Source organism: Pinus tabuliformis, chromosome 3_2, assembly GCF_031772625.1.
Source record: "Pinus tabuliformis cultivar Carrire ecotype Pingquan chromosome 3_2, CPIR1, whole genome shotgun sequence".
In the NCBI taxonomy this organism is placed as follows: Eukaryota; Viridiplantae; Streptophyta; class Pinopsida; order Pinales; family Pinaceae; genus Pinus; species Pinus tabuliformis.
This window is the reverse complement of record NC_142302.1, coordinates 552996548-553015178: the sequence shown is the minus strand read 5'-3', so window position 1 is coordinate 553015178 and position 18631 is coordinate 552996548.

Sequence of the window (18631 nt, the reverse complement as noted above, 5' to 3'; positions counted from 1 at the left end):
ATTATTATTATTATTACTGTGTTTAAAACAATAAAGATAGTTATAATCATTTTAAATAATGTAAAAATTAAACAATGTAAAAATTTAAATAATTTAAAAATATTAAATAATTTCATATTGAGACAATATTTGTCACAATGTGACATTTGACCATGGTTGATTTTCATATTGAGACAATCTTTGTGCAATGTAACATTGGAAAATGGTTGCACATGGTTGATCATGATTATGAAAAAAATATGAAAAACATTATGAAAATTCATTTTAAAATAGATTTTTTTAAAAAACATTATGAAAACTTGATAAGATTCTTTTAGTTTTAATAAAAGTCAAATCTTTTTGACCAAAAACTAAAAACAATATAACACTACCTTTGGAAAGTATAACAAGAATGGTATAATGATTGAAATTGTCCTTATTTAAGGAAAACCATAACATCAAAGTAGTTGAACTTACAAAATTAAACGCAACATTGGAACATGGTTGAGTTTCATATTGAGACAATCCTTGTCACAATGCGACATTGGATCATGGTTCACCATGATTGATTTTAATATCGAGACAATCTTTGTCTCAATGTGACGTTGGACCATGGTTGATTTTCATATTGAGACAATCTTTCCCAAGGTATTATAAACCCAAGGAAATAATATTAAACCCAATGGATTCACATCATACAAACCCCAAGATAAATATTATAAACCCAAGGGATTAATACTTAAAACCAAAGGGATTATAAACTCAACGGTATAATATTAAACCCAAGGGATAAATATTATAAACCCAAGGTATATAAACCTTTATATAAATATTATAAACCTTAAAATAAACATGATTGACCATGGTTGACCATGACTGAATTTCATATTGACATAATCTTTTTACAATGTGATGATGGACTATGGTTGACCATGATTTATTTTCACATTAAGACAACCTTTGTCACAATGCGCCGTTGATAGTGACTGACCATGATATATTTTCATATTGAGACAATCTTTGTCAAAATGTGACATTAGACCATGGTTGACTATGGTTGTCATAGTGTGACATTTGACTAAGAGACAATCTTTGTCAAAATTTCACCATGGTTATTGACCATGGTTGACCATGACAGACCATGGTTCACCAAGGTTGGTTTTCATATAGAGACAATCTTTGTCACAATGAGACGTTGGAACATGGTTGAGTTTCATATTGAGATAATCCTTGTCACAATGCGACATTGGACCATAGTTCACCATGATTAATTTTAATGTCGAGACAATCTTTATATAAATGTGACATTGGACCATGGTTGATTTTCATATTGAGGCAATCTTTCCCACGGTATTATAAAACTAAGGAAATAATATTAAAGCCAAGGGATTAATATTACAGACCCAAGGTATATAAAACCCAAGATAAATATTATAAACCCAAGGGAATAATATTAAACCCAACGGATAAATATTATAAACCCAAGGTATATAAACCCTTAGATAAATATTATAAACCCTAAAATAAACACACTTGACTATGGTTGACCATGATTGAATTTCATATTAACACAATCTTTGCAATGATGCGGCATTGGACTATGGTTGACCATGATTTATTTTCACATTAAGACAACCTTTGTCACAATGCGACTTAAATAATGTCTTACCATGGTATATTTTCATATTGAGACAATCTTTTTCATAATGTGATGTTGGACCATGGTTGACCATGGATGACCATGCTTGTCACGGTCTAACATCTGATCAAGAGACAAATTTTGTCACAATGTCACCATGGTTATTGACCATGGTTCACCAAGGTTGGTTTTCATATAGAGACAATCTTTGACACAATGTGATGTTCGAACATGGTTGACCATTGTTGAGTTTCACATTGAGGCAATCCTTGTCACAATGTATCATTGGACCATGGTTAACCAAGGTTGATCATGATTGATTTTAATGTCAATACAATCTTTGTCTGAATGCAACATTGGACAATGGTTGACCATGGTTGCTTTTCATATTGAGACAATCTTTGTCACAATGTGACATTTGACCATGCTTAACCAAGATTGATCATGGTTGATTTTCATATTGAGACAATCTTTGTCACAATGTGACAATTTATAAACCCAAGGTATATAAACCCTGAGATAAATATTACAAACACAAGGGAATAATAAACCCAAGGAAATATTATACACTCAAGGTGTATAAACCCCAAGATAAATATTACACACCCAAGATAAATATTATAAACCCAAGGGAATAATAACCCAAGAGATTCAGACTCAAAACCCAATGGATTATAAACCTAAGGGAATAATATTAAGCCCAAGGAATAAATATTATAAACCCAAGGTATATAAACCTTTAGATAAATATCATAAACCTTAAAATAAACATGCTTAACCATGGTTGACCAGTGACAGTTGAATTTCATATTGACACAATCTTTGTCACAATGCAACGTTGGACTATGGTTGACCATGATTGATTTTCACATTAAGACAACATTTTTCACAATGCGATGTTTAGCATGGATGACCATGGTTGACTGTGATTAACAATGGTTGACCATGATTGATATTATAGACCAAAGGGAATAATAAACCCAATGGATTGGTATTATAAACCCAAGGGAGTAATAAACCTAAGGGATTAATACTAAAACACCAAGGGACTATGAACCCAAAGGAATATATTAAAACCAAGGCACTAATATTATAAATTGAAGGTATATAAACCCTAAGTTAAATATTATAAACACTAAAATAAACATGGTTTACAATGGTTGACCATGGTTGATTTTCGTATTGAGACAATCCTTGTCACAATGTGATGTTGGACCATGGTTGACCATGCTTAAACATGGTTGATTTTCATAACAATACAATCTTTCTGCCAATGTGACATTCAATCATGGTTGACCATGGTTGACGATGATTATCATATTGAGACAATATTTTTCATAATGAGATGTTGGACCATGGTTGAGTAAATGATTGATTTACATATTGATACAATATTTGTCACAATACGATGACGTTGGACCATGGTTGACCACGATTAATTTTATAAAACATGATTAACCACAGTTGAGCATGATTGAATAATATTAAACCCAAGGGACTAATATTATAAACCAAAAGTATCTAACCCTAAGTTAAATATTATAAACACTAAAATAAACATGGTTGACAATGGTTGATTTTCATATTGAGACAATCATTTTTACAATGTGACATTGGACCTTGATTGACCATGTTTGACCATTTTTAAGACAATTATTGATTATAAACACTAAAATAAACAATGATGGTTGACCATGGTTGACTATGGTTGATTTTCATATTGAGGCAATGTTTATCACAATGTGACATTGGACCATGGTTGACCACGCTTGACCATGACTGCTTTTAAAATCAACAAAATCTTTGTCACAATGCGACATTCAACCATGGTTGACCATGGTTGATTCTCATATTGAGACAATATTTGTCACAATGCGGCATTGGACCATGGTTCACCATGATCGATACTATAAAGCAAAGGAAATAATAAACCCTACAGATTAAAATTAAAATCCTAAGGTATATAAACCCTACGATAAATATTATAAACCCTAAAATAAAATAAGCATGGTGAACCATCGTTGACCATGGTTGACAATGATTTATATTATAAAGCCAAGGGAATAATAAACCATAGGGATAAATAATAAAAAACCAAGGGACTATAAACCTAAGTGAATAATATTAAACCCTAGGAATATGAATCCTTAGATCAATAAACCCAAGGGATTGATATTATAAACCCAAGGGATAAACATTACAAACCCAAGGTATTAAACCATAAAATAAATATTAGAAACCCTGAAATAAACATGGTTGATCATGGTTGAATTCCATATTAAGACAATCCTTGTTAGAATGTGACATTGGATCATGGTTGACCATCCTTGATCATGATTGATTTTCATATCGAGACAATATTTGTCACAATGCGACATTGGACCACGGTTGATTTCCATATCGAGACAATCTTTGTGACAATGCGATGTTCGACCATGGTTGACCATGTTTGATATTATGAAACGTGGTTGACCATGATTGACCATGGTTGACCATGGTTGGCCATGATTGTCCATGGTTGACCATCATCGTTGATCATGATGAAGAAGATTTTAATCAAGGTTGATCATGGTTGATCAAATTCCACCATGTTTAATTATGGGTGACCATGGTTGATCATGGTTGACCATGGTTGACATTGGTTGACCATAAAGATATATACCATGGTCTACCATATTCAAGCCTGATTAGCCATCGTTGATCATGGTTCACTGCAAAGACATTGATTAACCATTATGACCATGGTTGATAATGGTGGAACATGCTTGACCATGGAAGATCCTCGTTGAATATTGTTGATCATGGTAGACGATGCTTGACATTGATTGAGCATGTTTGACTAGATTCAACCATAATTGACCATATTCAATTTTATTAATTTATTGGTAAATTTTATTAAAATTAATTAATAAAATAAAATTTTAATTAAAATTTTGATTCTATTAATAATAAAAATAAAATTTTAATTAAAACTTTCTATGTAAAAAACTCATTTTAAATTTTAATTTCCTTAAAAATAAAATTTCAATAAACTCTCGACTTAAAATTATTTCTAAAAATAATAAATATGAAAAAACCCAAAAGAGAGTACATTTACTCTACAAATTCCTAGGCATATGTCTAAATAATAAATAAATAAATAAAATAAAATTAATTAATTAAAATTAAAATTAAAATGAGAATACATTGTATTTTAAAAATTTGGCATATTACGACCTGGAGTATGCCGTAAAACTGCTTCTGCTTGGCTAAGAGCTCATCTTCCTCGGACGTAAGGAAACAGGTTAACGGCCCAAGACCCAGAGGCATCTCACAGGAGTGATAGCCTGCTCCCTTACAGACCACCAGCGGGTTATTACAGGTGGCGTGGTTTTCCTTGATAACAGTGATGCGTACAAACCGACAGTCGCAGATAGCAGCGAGAGATGGCTGTCCTCACTGTTGGTTCGTCAACTCAGTTTGATAGATTTTTCCACCTTTTGAAAAAAAAAAGAAAAAAAAAAAAATTGGCATATTCATCCACTAATCCACTAAATATGCAAGCGTGGATGTTACTATTTAGCTTCAGACCCAACACGAAAAACACTGGGAATGTGTCAAATGCATTTCAGGAAACCTCGAAAACTAGTCAATCGACTGAAAGGCGTGAAGGTGTCAAACATCTTTTTAAGAACTCAATCGACTGGCGTGAAAGTGTCAAACATCACTTTAAGAACACAGATAAACCGATCAAGTTCACATAAGATTCAATATTTCGAATTAATTAGAAACTACAATACTTCAAATTATTTGGAAACTCCATTTAGTTCACATTCCTAAATTCATACATACTTTAAAAAATATCAAAAACTGTTCCATTAAGTTGCAATTATTTTCTAAACAACAAACCTTTAAAAAAAACCCAAATAAATATGAAAAAGCATTTCATCATTTCAATCAATTCAAACTTCATTTTGATTAAATTGATCAAATTAATAAAAAAAAAATTATACGAGTTTGGCTAAATTTAAATTTATATATTAAACTTAAACATTAATGATTTGACATTTACTCAAACTAATAAATATTTTTTTATAGGACTTCAGGTGAATTTAAATTTATATACTATACTTAATCATTAATGATTTGACATTTTCCTACCATCTACATGTTAAACTTAATCACTTTAACGATTATATATTTACCTAGGATTCGATTGGTAAGGGTTCACCATTTTCTTTGGAGTTCAGTTTCTCATATCAAAATTTTGACAAATGTTGGTTTTAACTATAACATATTAGCTTTTGAGAAAACATTACACCGCATTCTATAAGTCTTCAAAAATCCGCTAGTTGAAGCTTTGCAATATCTCATATAAGCAGTGATAGATTTCCGACGGTTAATCCCCACACGAACATAAAAATATGTCATGGACAGTGAGTTTTAGCATGCAACATGAAAGTTTGACTTCCAAGTCTGTCCCGTGTTTAAAATTCGTGGGTTATGTTTGCCATCTCCCTCCAGTCAATGCAAGTCCCTACATTCCTTAAGCCATCATAAAAACATGGGCAAAGAAAATTCACACTCTAGTTTACCAAGTGAGATTAAATTACAGTAACGCAAAACTGTGCATGCTATAAGAAAAACCCGACATTTGCAAGAGGCGAACAAAGTAGAGGCAACCAGCACCTGATCGGTTCGATTCTTGTCTCTATATTGCAATGGCATTTCATGGTAAAAACTAATATTACCTTCCTCACAAAAGGTGATGACGAAGATTTTACAGAGAGAATCATTCCACTAATCGATGTCAATTCCCACTAGAAACGCTTAACCTCTCGCCATAATGCAGGTCCATGCCATGGCTCCGTCACTCATGCTCCACCCTGACGGTAGAACTCCTCCATCATTACATAGTTGAGTGCATGGAGGTAGGAAGAGGAATGGTCGACAGAGCAGCGGGAAGGGAAATGACACTATGAGAACAGGGCTAATTAATTTCGACCAAGTGGGGCCAGCGAAGTGGCTAGATCTAGGCCAATGGACTTCCGCCAAGTAGCGCCCTCTTAGTGACTAAATCTAGGCCAACGGATTTCCACAAAGTGGTGCCCGCTTAGTGGCCATATATAGACCAACACATTTCTTCCAAGTGGCACCTGTTGAATGGCCATATCTTAGTAGGCCAACAAATTTTTGCCAAGTGGCAACTGCTCAAAGGCCTGATCAGGGATAACAAATCAATGCCAAGTGGTGCTCGATTAGTGGCCATATCTAGGACAACATATTTTTCCCAAGTGGAAATCACTTAGTGGTCGGGTCATATCCAAGGGATGGATGCCAAATGGTGCCTACTAAGTGGCTAGATCTAGGCCAACAGACAGATGTCAAGTGGTGCTTACTGAGTCAATAAATCTAGGCCAATGGATGGATGCCAAGTGGCACTCATAGAGTGGCCGAATCTGAGCCAGCATATTTCTGCCAAGTCATATCCCCTCAATCGATAGATTTGGGCCAATGGATTTCCACCAAGTGGCACCTGTTGCACCCATTGAGTCTCCAAATATGGGCCAACAAATTTCTACCCGGTGGTGCATGCTAAGTGATCATGATCTAGGCCAATGAATTTCCGCCAAGTGGTGCCTATTCAATGGCCTAATCTAGGCCAGCGGACAAATGCCAAGTGGCACCCACTCAATGGCCTAATCTATGCCAACAAACGAACATCAGGGGGCACCCGCTCAATGGCATAATCTGGGCCAACTGAAAATTTCCAAGTGGCGTCTACTGAGTGACCATATCTAAGCCAACATACAGATGCCAAGTGGTACTCGTTGAGTGGCCTGATCTAGGCCAATGAATTTTTGCCCACTGGTGCCTTCTGAGTAGAATAATCTGGGCCAATGAACGAACACCGTTTAGTGTTTTCTCAGTGGCTAGATCTAGGCCAACAAATTTATTTCAAGTGGCGCTCACTCAGTAGCCAGATCTTAGCCAATCAATTTATGCATCATCACTTGGAATAAACTCGTTGGTCAAGATGTTATCTCTAGCTAGTACCCATCTTTTTTCACCCATCCCTATTCCTACTAATCCACATGCAATAGTTTTCCAATGTATCAATGAAAATTAGATTAAATGTAGACCTATTATGGCTAATCCTATGTTTGGTTCCATTCCCAATGCCTTTAGTAAACCACTAAGGATTCACTGTGTTCCTTCACATTTTCCCTGGAGTTCCACAAATGACAATTTAGTATTCAAATAAATTGTCTAAATTTGTTTAATCAAATTTCTCTCCTTGTTTACTAAAAGAGAACGATGTAAAGAGAAAATTCATCTTTGAAAGTTTGATTTTCTTAATTGAATTTTTCATTTAATAAAATCATTTTAATTTCAATTAGATCTAATCATGTAAATCAATTTATTTGAATTATTTTTCATTATCATAAATTAATTAAATATCCAAATTCTTGTTTTTGGTCCCTTCAAAGTCTCTAATAGGGTCCGACATCTTGATATATAGGTTCTCATGCATTGATGGATTTTGACATGCAGGTTCTCAGGACCATAGAGAAGGGATGTGTGTCATGCAAAATCCTATGCTCCATTTACAGCATCAAAAACACCATGCTCAACGCCACCTTCTCATAGCCTCGCCTCACCCCTATCTCTGTGCATTTATATTATAGCTTTCAATTCTCTTAATGGCCTAGTTAAACATGAATATGAACAATGGGTAATACACATTTTGTAGATGGAATGAAAAGAATGTTACCCTTATTTAGGATAGTGCTATCTGTCATTCACCACAAACTTTTAACTAATAAACATCTTATCATTCTTCCTCAATTATATGTCTAAAGTTGGCATTTAAAATATACAAAACAAGTCGCTAGTGGATATGGTGGAATTGATAATTGGAATGAGATAAAGAAATATGCATGATTGCTAAGTGTTTAATAAAAGTGGAACCATGAAAGACACGTGTCTTAGTAATTGTTGATTCAATTTGTTAAACAAATGAAAAATAACATATTCATAAAAATTCCCTCTTTCATATTAACCTAAAAACAAACCAACTAAGACACTTCAATACTAATAAATTGCAATATTACATAAAACTCAACTAAAATAATTATATTGCTTCATAAAAATATAACATTCTAAAATATAATCCAACAAATAATATATAATATATAAATACATAATGGTGTGTGTGAATTAATATACCAAAAAGAGCATTAAGAAGTGAATTAATCGATAATGTTGAATGATTTATTTATAATAAAATAATGTTGAATAGTTTATTTACAATAAGTTTTCGAACCGCAAACCATTGTGTAACAAATTGCATTCAAGGTCTTCACTTAAGAGAAATAATCATATAATATCCAACCTAGAAAGATCCATTCAAAATCATCACCTTAAATAACTCCACCTCGTATGATCAAAGTTATTCACTTTGATGCTTGTTTCACTCTGATTTTTCGAATGTTTTTTTTTTGCTTTACCATGTGCATTCCTTATAGGATTACCATGCAACATCTTGCCTTGCCCTAGGTGTTCCGCGAAACACAACTTCCATGCATTGCAAATAAACATAACTTGTTTATCGATGAATATAAAGATAAATATACAATACATGTTTATAATGTCTAATTAAAAATGCCACAATACATGTTTGTAATCTCTAATTCACAATGTCAAAGTGATTAAATTCCTTTTGAATTTAACTTTCACAAGTACAGATCTTGAAGTTCTTAGACTAACTCATAGACTTTAGCAAGGTTGTAACACCATATTGGATTTTGGTTCTTATGATTTTATTTACAAACTAGTTTTATTCTTCGTAAATTTAACTACAACATTTAACTTATTTAATGTATATCAATCATTTTACTATTCTTTTTCTTTTTTTTCTTTTTTCTTTTTTTCAGAGGGGAAATCCCCTTTGAAGAAGCTTTATAATACATCATGATACATTATATCACATCGAGATACATCCGAACATGTGATGCGTCAACCGACAGCATCCCAACAATCCTTACAAACGTTGCGAAAGTGCAACCCGACATGTATGTGTGTTTCGAACGTGGGTGGGGAGGGCAACAGTGCACCGTCCCAACCACCTGGGACAACAATGCAGTACTATCAATCATTTTACTATATTTATGTAGTAATGTGAATTTTATATAATTTAATTGTATTGAAATTTTATGGTAATCAATGTATTGAATTAACACAAATAAAGTTATCCACTGAAAAGGAACCTCACTTATCTGTTGTGTGGAGGGCTTGTTAATCAATCGTTAACATTACAACTATTATTTCCACTCGAGTTCAACTACTAAAATTTAAACAAAAGATTACCATAATGATATATTAGTTATACAACTAGTTATCAACAAATCGACTGACTATCATGATCATTTTTTCTATTTCATGGATGTTTTATTTAAATTTTAAATCAATGTCAATTGCAACAACGACCTACAACAATGATAGATGAGCACTAGAAGAGAATGATGTAAATAGGAGCGTCTCTTTTCAAAGTCAAGACAATATCAACTTGAGTGATTAGGATTTTCTCTATCTGACACTCAACGGATTTAAGAGGGGAATATATTTCATAGAATGGATAATTTTCTTTGTCGTGCCTACCAATGGAGTTTAGGGAAAGACTACCTAGTGCAGATAAGTTATAAAGCAAATAATCTATTCGGTAGATAAGTGAGGTTTATGTTAGACGTGAACATGTACCTTAATTGAGAACATCTAGCAAATGAGTCAAAAGTACAAAACCAACAAGAACAATGAACATGTAGCAATAACAATATTCCAAACCTTGAAAAATTAGTAAAAAGAATGCAATGGAAACTCAGTAGAATAATGCTATAGATGCTAACATAATCAATCATATGTCATTATTCAATTCACAATGTCAAAGATGCAACAAATGCTAGACCAATCACATACAGTAGTTTGAATATATTTCATTGGGATGTGTTCAAATCTAGATACAATTATGAATGTGCTATTATGGGAATATTTTTTCATTTGATTTTGAAAGTGGCCATCGCCTCTCATAAAACTGCTAGTTAGTTGTGTTGTTTGAACGAGTGTGTAAGAATTATTTTTATGTCATGTTATTGTTGATTAAGGTTTATATTATGTTGATGAATGAAGTTGATATTTTAATTAACAATGCAATGAAACCAATACTAACCCATTGACAAAATGATGTGAATGTGAACATCAACAACAACGAAACAAGCTTACAAGGCTAAACTTGAAACCTCTAGAAACTCTGGGATTGAAAAAGTTGAATTGGCTTACTAAAGGTTTAACATGCCAATCCACTCTGAACAACCTTTAGAAACTCTAGAATTGGAAAAAATTGCATTGACATACCAAAGGTTTAATATGCCAATCCACTCTCAAGGACGTTTAGAAACATTAGGATAAAACAAACTTGCATTTACATACTAAAAATTTAATACCCCAATCCACTCTAAGCAACAATTTAGTAGAAAGTACTGCCAAGTCTACAATAATACTTTGTTAAAATACAATGAGAAACATTAGATTTGTTAAGAATTAGTGTCACTAGCAAATGCTAGACCAACGACATATATTAATTTGAAGAAGTTCATCAAATTTTCTTCAAATTTGTTATACATTTTTGCATGTGTGACCATGCAAATGTTGTTGTGATTTGATTTTGGATGTGGTTAGTGGACCTTATGGTCATAATATTGCTAGCTTTTCACATTGTTTAAAGGATGTCGTTGTTTATTAATGTTTGTATTGGTTTTTTGGTTGAGAATGAGGTATAATTGTGAAACCAATAATTAATGTGAACTCTGACCACAACAAAATGAACATGGAAGGCTAAACCTAAAACCTTTTAGAATCTTTAGGATTGAAAAAGATTACAATGACATCCTCAAGATTTAACATTAATACTACCAAGCCACTGCAAAAAATAATATAGTAGACCCTGATGCCAAATGATCAATAATACTTTATTGAAATATAATGAAGCTTATCAGGATTGTTGAAATTAGAACACCTAAGAATTGAATGCATAGGTTTCTTCATTTAATAGTCTCATTCACATTGAGTCTCATTTTCCCTTTGTGTGTGTTCCTTTAATGCTTTATGCAAGAATACTAAACCACTACCAAGCTAGAACTTAGTATTCAAAATAAGCATTGAAAGGTGAGAAACCAAAAGAACAGTAAGAACATGAAGCCACGATGAAATGCTAAACCCCAAAAAAAAAACGATAAGAACACTAGGAGCACGAAGCCATGATGAAATTATAAACTCCAAAAAAATAGTAACAAGAATATAATGGAACCCTAGCCAAAGGATAATCAAGATGTTGAGTTAAGGGTAAAACAAACCATGCAGTATTATTCTAAATGTGGAAATAAGGCTGCAACAAATCCTGCACCTATTGCATATACTAGTCTAAATAGAGTTTGTCAATATGTCTTGGAATCTGCAATACACTTGTCAGCGTGTTCATATGAAAACACTATTGTCATTTTATTTTGAAAGTGGCCATTACATCTCATGGCCATAAAATTTCTAGAGTTGTCCATGTTTTGTGAAGACATGCGCAAGAATAGTTTTTGTGCCATGTTGTTGATAATTGAGATTTCCATTGGCTTGATTACCATAGCCTAGTTGCGATCACTTTTAATACTTGATATAGTTAAACTTGTGCTTTGATCGAGTGGAGAGATAGAGCTTGTTAGTCAATGCCTTACTATTTTTGACAATGTTGGTTATGATGAAATATGGAGATGCTTTTCAATCTAAATCTCTTCTTATGAGAATATTTCAATTTTAGAGTATCCTATTGTGTCATTATGAATAGCCCCTAGTTAAGAGGGAGTGTTGAAAATGTAACTAGTGTAGGTCTACATAATTAAATTCAATTTATATTCTATTTATGTAATTATTATATTAATTATTATTATTATTATTATTATTTTCTAGTCAAAGCATGTTCTTCATGCTTTTAGAGTTTATTTAGTCAAAAGAAAATTTATTTGGAGTCAAAATCCTATTTGGACTCCTTGTAAGAAAAAGAAATTTATTTTATTTTGAGTCAAACAAGTCACTTTGTCATCCACAATACCAAGTCGACCTTGAAGAGGCACCTATTCGACCTCTTGGACAACTATAAATAGAAGACACTTGGACCTCATTCACTCACTCATCATGCACTTTTATTTATGTGCCAAATACAAGAAGAAAGTTAGCGATATCAAAGGAGAGAGAAGAAAATTCAAAGGAGAAAGAAAAACTTACATTTTTTTCGGCTTGTTTCTATTCACATGTGCGAAGGTGTTGGGGAAACTTTGTGAACTTTTGAGTCTGAATTTCTATGTTTTGATCAGATCTAACAAGGTTTGACTAGCAATGACTTCAGTTGACTTTCACTTGGTTGGAGGAGATTTGAAGGAGTGTTGACTTGGGTCTTTGTGGTGGTCTTGGTCTTGGTCTTGGATCTTGGTTATCTCACTTTTGATTTGATTCTATAAGAAGAGGATTTTTGGGTTTTCCCCCTTGTGGGGTTTTGTCTTGGCTTGGAGCATAATTTATGGTTTCTTAGTCTTTGTGTGATCTTTAAATTTTTTATAATTGCTTGATGAAGAAAACATAATATTAATAAGAATCCAACAATATTCAAAAGTAATTATCAGGTTAAGAGAAATCATCATTATCTACATGCTTTTGGTTTCTCAACACTTCCTAGTGCCAGTGTTCTATCTAATAGATGGACTTTTGGACTGAAGAAAAACTAATGGAGACTACCAAAATGAACCATAACATCCAAATTTTGACCCTGTAAGTTTTAGCTAAATTCAAAAAACACATACAAAGAGTTCTTATTACATTTTTATGCATTCAACGAAAGGTAAAAATTGTTGAGAAAAATGAGCTAATCTTAAAAAGAAAGTTGTGAGGCTTAAAAATAAATGTTTTAGATAAGCCTAAACATTTAAGATGGACTTATTTTAACTCTGTTGATACTATCTAATTATTTGTTCTAATTTCATTAAAATTATCAAGTACATAAGTGAATCCATCAAGTTCAGTTACAACAAACAAATTTAAGGACCTATTTGAACTTTGTAGGTGCCATCTGATTATTTGTTTAATTTCATTATAATTATTAAGTACATAAGTAAATCAATAAAGCTCTTACTTATAGAAACAAATTTTCTAAGTCATGAATTATTTTTCTTTTGCGAATACTTTTTCATGACAGAGCATAAACCTCCTTATCTATTGGAAGATGGACTTGGATTATATGACTAGTATTGATTTCATTGACTGAAAGAAACTTTGAGCCACAATGAAAAAGGAAGCAACCTTTTAATTTTGAGGGATGAATTTGAATTTCTCTTCAGGTAAAATCCATTTTTTTGGAAATAAAAATGCATTATATTAAAGGATAAAATAGTAGTGTATTTTATAGAGCAAAGAATTATGACAAAAAATGAAAAGAGTTTAAAATGACCTGAAAGGAAAGTATTAAAAATAGAACCACAATCTCATTTTCACAATGGTGTATAAATTTGTTATCCTTTTCGTGTGTTTGTTTTTGCATGAACTCTACAAGGTTTCCAACATGGAGTAGAAAGAGCAAAGAGAATTTGGCACCTATATCCTTACACTTACCCAATTTCTCAGTTGAGATTTCTCCCTAAAATTCCTTTTGAAAGTGACCCACATGATGTTGTAATTTAATACCCTGTGTAATCAAAAAAATTCCCTCAATTTCCTTTTTAAAGTGACCCACATGATGTTGTAATTTAATATCCTACATAATCCAAAAAAAAAAAATTGTCTTGGATGAAAAGAATCCCTTCTTTCACATTTAAATCCTAGAAAATACTCCACCCACTGTTTTATTATGGATAGCATGACATCCACACAACATGTTTGCTTGAGAGTGTGATTTGAATGGAAGCATGTTAATAAAAAAGAAGATAGGAGGCACTTACAATGGCATCCATTGGATCATTGCCATGTTGTTTCTCCATCATTGTCGTCCACCAACTACATAGCTACATTATTGAGCATGTCATTAAGTTCCTCCTTTCTTAAATGGCTCTTGAAAGTCTGTGAAACCTTGGATGCTAGAGAAAATCTCTTAACTCAGAAAGTTCCCTCTTAACTCGAGATGTCTTAGCTTCATGAGACCCCAAAATTTTTTTGCAATGCTATGAACCAGAATATTGTTCATTATATCCAAAAGCTCCAAATCCTTCATACTCCCGAACTCTCAAGAAATGAAAGCTTGCACTTCCATATGTACGAGAGAGATAAATATTACAAAGTCTCTTTCAACTCACATGTAGGGCAATGAGTGATTCTTCCAGTCTAAAATCCCATCAGGGCTGATAAGTCTTTTCTTGAATACTAACAATGCATCAAAATCAGAGCTTTCAACATGGCTTGTTGCCAGTAATGTCACTACCATACACACCACCTTCATCAGATATATATTCACGACGCGCAACTTGGAAAATGACATAACTCAATAACACAAAATCCTCAATTATGTAGATGACAGAAGGTAATATATAACCCAAAATTCATCACCAAATACACAAGCACATAAATGTTGACACATGAAGTGTATGATAAAATCAAACCAAAAATGTAAATATACATATCAGTGGCTCTGAATCCTAATACTTGTGTCATGATCAAATCTTAGATAAATAAGTACCATGAAATTATTGTTGAAAATTTTGGTAGCTTCAATCAGTCTTTTCAGTGGAAAAGCGAAGCAAAAATTATGAATTTATGTGTTGATCAAGCCAGCCTAAATTTGCTTAAGCTGAACCCTCCTATAACATGTCAGCCTGCCCAAAAGACATGTCCATTCGTATTGACAAACAACTATGTATTGATCCTAATAGCTCACCTCAAAGACAAAAATTTGGATCTTTGTTTCTCTGTTCATGAGAACATCTGAGGCACTATTCATCTCTATGCATGCAAGCATATGAGGCACTCTTCATCTTTGTTCATGCAATCATTTGAGGCATTATTCATCTATGTTCATGTAAGCTTCTATGGCACCATGTGAGCTTTTGTGGCATCATTATCATTTGTTCATGCGAGCATTTGTGGCATTATTCTTCTATGGCGTGTAGTTAAAATGTGCAACTAGGGCCAAATTCCACTTTGGGTAGCTCATTTGTCTAAAATGATTGTTGGAAAATATTCCTCTTTTTGAGAGGGGACAAAAATTGACTCTGGAAGCACTGAATTCGGATAAGGAGAAATATGTTTTTGATGTCAAGCCCACAATAGCACATTTTTTCAAGGTTGGCTTGGGGTCCCATTAGACAAATTGAGCCTCCTCCATCGCATATAAATAGAGGAGACCTTCAACGTCATTTGGCACATTCAACACACATCATTCCTTATCTCTCCTTCATTGATTGGTTCATACAGATCATAGGCATCCTATTTCTCTTCACACATGCGAGGGTTCAGAGGCATCTTTGACTTTCTGTGTTGATTTTCTGCAACATGATAGTTTGACTTTGTTTGACCAAGTTTATCTCCATGGTTTGAATCGCTTTGACTAGCAAAAGTTTGATCTTGGAAGGTCGAGTTGATTGGCACAAAATATCATGCCATTTTAAAAAAGCCAAAGTCATTGCATTAAAATTTGCAGCATGCTTGGGGAGAGAATATGAAGAGAAAAGAACCATGGGGAGAAATTGGACTGTTTGGATGCGTTGTTTTGCAAGATTCTCACGTGGACACCATGCAAGTATGTGTTTCTGAGTTCATTAGTTTTATTATTATTGAGTAATATTCCAATTTCAGACTACTGTTCTCCAACCCTTAGTTAGGAGTCAAAGTATTGTATTAATGTGTTAATTAATTTATTTAAAGTTGGAGTACATTGAAGTCTTCTTGCTATCATGATAAAAAAAGATGTAAACGATTTTAACCAATACAATTTTACATAAACCAATATAGATCCATTTTAAATACGATCTAACATGAGTCGAGAGGGATCCAATTTTTTCATGTGCAATTTTTTTATGAGGCGACATTATTTAAATGTTTTGTATAGTTATTTAATTTTTATATTATTTTAGACTTTAAAAAAAATTATTTTCGCTGACATGAGTAAAATTTCAACTTTGATGACAAACGAACAATGTTTTCACATCATACTAGGTTGTTTAATGAGTCTGTAGGCTCAATGAATTTAAATATTATTGAAAAATATTAAATTCTAATGTTAAATTATTGTATTAATATGTTAATTAATTTATTTAACATTTGAGTGCATTGAAATCTTATTGCCATCATAGTAAAATAAGATGTAAAGGATTTTAACCAATACAATTTTAGATAAATTTTAGATAAATGAATTTAAATATTATTTAAAAATATTAAATTCCATTGATAATGTTAAACTTTAAATAAATTTTAATTTTTTTCAATCAAATGGAAATTGATAACTAGTCCATACAAAATTGAATACATTATACACTACTTAAAATAGATATCATAAAATTACAAGCAAAAATTCCATTAGGTAAAAATATTGCTATAATATTTAAAATACTTATACACTTGATTGGTTGTTAAAAAAATCTATAAATTTCAGCCAATCATTTCATATTAAAATTAGAAAAATCTTAACCAATCATCTTACAATTTTTCAAATTTATACAAATATACAACCATAAAATGTACGTTTTGCAATATAAAATATTAAAAATAAACTTATTAATCTATCATCTTACATTTAGTTACTATCATGTTTCACAAGGATAAAATTAACAACAGAAATATAACTACAAATATTATTTCTAGAAAAATAACAACCGTAACTGCAAATATAATTTATAGAAAATTTTAAATGAAAACTATGTTTATTTATGTTTGTGGAAAAACCTGTGAACAGTTAAAGAAACCAACGTTTCAGACTAGTCTAGTGAGTTCATCATAAAGACCTGTATGAATTGAGTTCCCCAATTGCAATTCATACACGCGTGGAAACCCACTTTTTACATAACAAAGTACGGACTCTCTAAATCCACGAACGGACACTTTATTGTGTGGCCCACAAGATTTGAGTGACCCACAACCATTGTTTGCCATGCATGAAACCAAGGTAATTATACGCCGATATTCCTCCATACTCCTACACTCCACCGTAAACATAGTAACGGTGGGAGCGTCAATCTGGCATCTGTTCAGAGGTACAATATAAGTACACGTCATGTCTATGTCTATAGAATTACAATGAAAATGGTTGCTAATGACATCGCTGTGGTGTTCTTCTTCTTCGGCCACGTTTAACCAGGGCACCATCGACGCACCTTGTCTGTCAATTTTTGTACCTCCAGCGATGATTGCACGTATGTTGCCCCTTTGGATTTTGAGTTGTATGTCATTCGTAGGTTTTAAATTTTCCACCCACTTAGCTAAAGAATATACTTGTCGCCTCCATGGCCGAGGCAGTAGGTCACACATGGAATGCATAATAGAACAGAACAACACGTTGATGTTGCTGTAAAGCCACACTCTCAGTGGCGTGCTGCTGAACTCGAGGAGTGCTGATATAAAGCTCAGTGATGTCGGAATCAGCCAATGGACCTTCTCCTTCTTCGTTTGTAAAAACACAGCAAACAAATTTAAAATTTTCAAAAGTTTTTCTTCGGACACTGACAAGTCCACAGGTAACAGCCACTTATCAGCTAAAGGGAGGCTGAGATGCTGATTGTGGAGGATGAGTACATCCAATACTTCGTCCAACCTCATGACACCGCCCGTGCTCACTTCCTCCCAAACTTCCCTGTGACCTTTCAAAACCACAGAACCGTTGTGGCGGGCGTGGGCTAGGAGTAGGTTTAGGGAGCGGGCGGCGGCTCCCCTGACGGCCGTGCGGTGGGCGAAGGCGGCTTTGACGGCGGCGACTTTGTGGTAGGGCGATTCCTATTTCCACCCCAGAATTTTAATCAATGC